Below are 5,371 nucleotides of genomic sequence, written 5' to 3' on the forward strand. Positions count from 1 at the left end.
CCAAGATCTGTGATGTCACACACGTACAACTCCCTCATTACTTTAGTACTTATTTCACTTATATTCTCACTTTTATAGAGTCTATCACAAGGTGAGGTGTTCTCTTTATGAGAGGACAAGTACAGAGGTTTCACAACATTATATCAATGATGAATCGTTTGTCATATGATTAGAATGAGCAAAAAGAGATGTTTTGGGGTACATTTTCAGTGTCCAAAAGGGGGGAGAGTTGATATAAATGTTATATTTTGTAAATATGTGTATTGAACTATCATTGTAAATGTAAAAAGATTGAAAGAGAAAAATAAATGAATTGAATCGAAATTGAATTGAATTGAATGGTACCTAAGAAACACCTAAAAATTCAAATCCCTGATTCGCTACACATTTCAAAATTAATGCGGTAACCGTTACCATAGAAACTAGGTTAGGAACCTGACATCCACTTGCTAGGTGCAATGAGGTATTGCTCTGAGAAACTGAACACTAGTTGCTATTATTATTTCATTTACATTAAACTATATACGTATCATATCAATATCTATTCGGATCCATTATGATGTTGAAATATGAAAAATTGCTTTTATTGCAGAACGTTTTGTTATTTTTCTGTTATCCAAGTTATGCCAGTGGTTCAAAGAAATCCCGAACTTTTCTATTTCAGTGTGTTAATGGTAGCGCACATTGGTCTTTACATTAAAATTTGTTTGTTATGTATGGGATGAAGTGCTGTTCTACTATACGAACTGGCCAAGATAAATACTTTCATCAATCACTAATTGAAATTATTTTGGCATGAAATAGTTTGAGTTTGATCATATCAACGATAAAGTATAGACCTAAAATGATGAAAGAAAAATCCATATAATATCTAATCAGTTCATAATACTCCTTTCGTCGAGAGGAGTCCATTCAAGTTTAATAACTATGACTGATATTAACCGAAAAGGTTCTGTTTTTTTCCTTGTTGATGTCGCATATCATGATCTTTACCTCTGCCAGTTTTACCTCTGCCATTTTTACCTCTGCCATTTTTACCTCTGCCATGTTTACCTCTGCCATTTTTACCTTTGCCATTTTTACCTCTGCCATTTTTACCTTTGCCATTTTTACCTCTGCCATTTTTACCTCTGCCATTTTTACCCTTGCCATTTTTACCTCTGCCATTTTTACCTCTGCCATTTTTACCTCTGCCATTTTTACCTTTGCCATTTTTACCTCTGCCATTTTTACCTCTGTCATTTTTACCTCTGCCATTTTTACACCGAGCCGAATGGAATATAGGCCTAAATACGCATAATTTCTGCATTCTACCTTCTTTTTCTTTGTGGTCCATTTTGATTTTTAAAAAATACTTTTTCTAGGGGCGGGGCTTCAGCCCCGGCAAAGCCTCATCCTATATAGAACCGCGCCTGACTACACTGCAAAAACTCCGGTGTTGATTTAACACCAGCCCGGAATCTATTATGTCCACACTAGAGAAGTATTGAAACAACACCAGTTAAGAATCAAACCGATACTGTTTTATACTAATTGGTATTGTATAAACACATTTCTGGTGTTAGATCAAAACGAAACTGGTGTTGTTTAACAGATCTGGTGTGGGCATAATCCCGGGGCATAATAGATTCCGGGCTGGCGTTAAATCAACACCAGAGTTTTTGCAGTGTAATGGTTGGTGGTCTCCTTTAGGCCATTCTAGCCATGACTTTTTGTACAATTTGAAAATAAGGCGGCAGCCCGGCCAGGGAGGTTAACTATCACACCAGGGTCGTCGATCCATTTTTCAGATGGGGGGGGGGGGGCAAAATCATGAATCAACGTTCCAAATTAGGCACTCGATCACACAAAACGAACAAACTCACCCACACACACCCCTACACCCTCACACATATAGTCCTATATTATATATATCCATCTATATATCCATATAAAATTTTGAGCTTTATTGTATTCCTGAAGAAGACATATGTTTCACGTCGAAAATTTGGAATTCAAAATAAACTGTTGGAACTAAGTACAATGCATTACCACCTTGCCTCATTAATATCATCTATATCCAACACGCGGAATGTAATATCGTTATATATATATATATATATATATTTTGTGAAAGAAATGGATGAAGAGAACAATGGCAGGCGTAGCTTAAATTAAGGTTCCCCAGAGCTATCTACCCTTTGGAAAAATTGGTGATGCCGAAAAAATGTCTCTGCCGGGAGTCGAACCCGGGCCCCCAGCTTTGAACGCTGGTGCCTTAACCACTAGACCACAGAGACGGGTTAGTGGCTAGGGCGACCCCGATCCGATTGACCGTCAGATAGACAGATTTTCGACACTATACCAATTGTAATTTCCTTTGTCGGGTGAAGGTGGGTTTTGAACAATGACAAGCCGCCATGCCTCAGCTGGATCAAAGCTATTGCTTTGATACAGTACACGTATGGGAGAAAGTATACAAATGTGTGAAGTTATACATGTACAACAGCTTTGGCAACTCTTTTTGGTTGCCAAAGCTGTTGTACATGTATAACTTCACACATTTATATATATATATATATATATATATATATATCTAACAAAAAAATTAATGCGAGTGCGAAGTGCGAGCTGATTTTTTTTAGTATACCGACATGAAAACAGGAAAAAGTTACCTGTTTAGGACTGTCTGTATAGTAACTCGTGAGGAGGATAGATACATATGTATCTCACTATACAGATAATGCGAGTGCCGAGAGCGAGCTGAAATTTCTTTATACTCTGACCTGAAAGCTTGATTTTTGGTACCAATGATTAAGAAGGGTATCTAAAAGAACAATAGATGCGAGCGCGAAGCGCGAGCTGAAAATTTAGATTTTTCGATCCGAAAAAAATGACAGTTTAATGACGTTTTTAACAAAGAACAAGATACATATCCAACAACAGATTATTGCAAATCGAAGCGGGAGTTCTTTTGAGGTTTAGAACTGAAAACGGGACATTCTATCCACCTATATAATCATGAAAACTATAGGGTTTTGCTACAAAAATGATGCGAGCGCGAAGCGCGAGCTGAAAATTTTTATATTCCAATCTGAAAAGCGGACATTTTGAGCACGATTTTAAATAAAGAACGAGTTGTATCTCAATCTCCGTCGCTCGCTGATTTCTGTGTAACATTACAATCTTATTTTATTTTTGCACATGCGGAATTATTGGGGGGGGGGGCAAAACGATATGTTTGCCCCCCAAATATTTTCATTGGTGGGGCGATCGCCCCCCTGCTTCCCCCCCCCCCCCAGGAACGACGCCTCTGTTACATACATTATTCATTGGACCAACTGAGAAGAGAGGGGCTATAGAGCCAATGATTTCAAAACTTTTTAGGAATACTTAGGGGGAAAAGGAGAGAGAAAAGAAAAGGTGAGTGTGAAATATAGGGCTGATTAATGTGTCAAAATCTAACCCAAATGATTTTTTTTATGAAATGTAATTTTTGCTCTTTCTTTTCGCTCATCACAGCTTTTTAGATAGTACCCGGCCATGCATTACGCCATGGACATTTCCTTGATTCGATAGGCTGAGAAGCACATGCAGCTACTCGACTTGTCGGATAAAACATCTGACAGGTCCTTTCATGATCAGATACGCTCCCCAGGGGAGTTGCTATGCCTTTTGCAGAAAAAAGTGATATAGTAATGTAAAAGAATGAAAAAATAAAAATCTCAAATACAAAAAAGAATGAAAATGAAAATAGATAAAATATTATACAGCAATGAAAAATAAATTAAAAGGACTTATTTTCTAAGGTATTGAAATAGACGGGGAACAAAATAACGATACAGATCAGAAAGTTATTTTGATATTCACTTTATTCAGCTTTTAACTCCAATAGAGTCTTCAGACTTTACAAGAACCGAGTTCACATACAACTACATGTACAAGAGCATGAAGAGTCAACTCCCAGGTTACTTAGCATGGTACATGTTGTCTACTCTCTCAATACATACATGTATCAATGGTCCTGTTCAGGACACGCCTCATATAAACCAAACCAAGAATGTTTCTATTCATAAGCACCTTGCCTGGTGCTGGCATACAATACAGGCATACAATACAATTCACTTCAGGCTCTACATGTATGCCCAAGAGTTATGCCTGCACCTGTTATTCATATATCACTACAGTATTAATCGTCATGACACCATTAAAAAAGTGATCATTTATTTCAGGATCATTTTTACTACGCTGAGAATTGAGAAATAAGATCTAGGCGTAGGCGGCGGAAGAGAGGGGGGACGGACCCCCCTAAAACTTTTGTGGTCCCCCCTAAAATTTGTGTTGATGACCTTTTTTTTTTTGCTTGTACAATTTTTTACCTGTGTCCATCCCAAAATTTCAGGTGGACCCCCCCTAATTTGTTTGGCTTCTGCCGCCAATGGATCTATATAGGCCTATATCCTATAATTTTATTGATTTCTTCCTCGACCTAGCCTCTTGTCGAGGCCCTGTCGGCTGCGGCTTTCCGAGCGAACATGGCAAAGCACGGGAGAGAGCTGATCGCCCTTCCGTTGCCAGTACGGCCAATCCGGGAGGCCGTGATCGACCTATATATAAAGCTAACACAATTTTTCAAATTTTAAACTGTGGTTGCATTTATTTTGATACACAATGTACGTAAAACATGATATAGCCAGGGGGCGTGACTTCGCCAGCCCCCCTCCCCCGAGAGGATATATAGACCTTGATGTGCCAGCACTTTTTATGTAGCTGACAGAGAAACAGCTCCAAGTGGTTCAAAGCGTAGATAAATACATGTTACAATTTTTAACTATATATAGTCTTTGAAAATACATACAAAAAAGCGACATTTTAAAAAGAAAGAGACCAAGTTAGAATTTCATCCACATGCTTATAGTATACTTATGAATAGGTAATTGCTTCATTTTTCTTAGATTTATGTAAAATCATGCCTTTCCAAAAATTTTGGGAACTTATATAATTGACAAAAAATGAAGTTTGATTTCCACTTCAAATATCATCCAAATGACCTATTATCCCCTATAAATAGTACCAAATTGTAGGAAATTCATTTCTGTATCATTTGGCTCTAATTTTGTGGCAATTTAATGTTCATGTCAAAATCTATGTACAAAAATTCAAATTTTCTGAAAATTTTGTTGCCATTTTAAGTTTATGCAAATTAAGCGTCTTTTCCACCACTGAGATTTTCTGGACTTTTAGTATGTCATTTTGGGGACTTCAGGGAATGGAAATGCATTGTGGTGAAAAAAAAAATGTTACAATTTGTTTGAGGTTGACCCCCAAAATCAGCTATTTTTCCTGGACTAATTACCAGCTTGCATATTTGCGGCAGCCAGCTCGCGCCAAC

The sequence above is a fragment of the Lytechinus pictus genome, chromosome 3 (assembly GCF_037042905.1).
Source record: "Lytechinus pictus isolate F3 Inbred chromosome 3, Lp3.0, whole genome shotgun sequence".
Classification (NCBI taxonomy): Eukaryota; Metazoa; Echinodermata; class Echinoidea; order Temnopleuroida; family Toxopneustidae; genus Lytechinus; species Lytechinus pictus.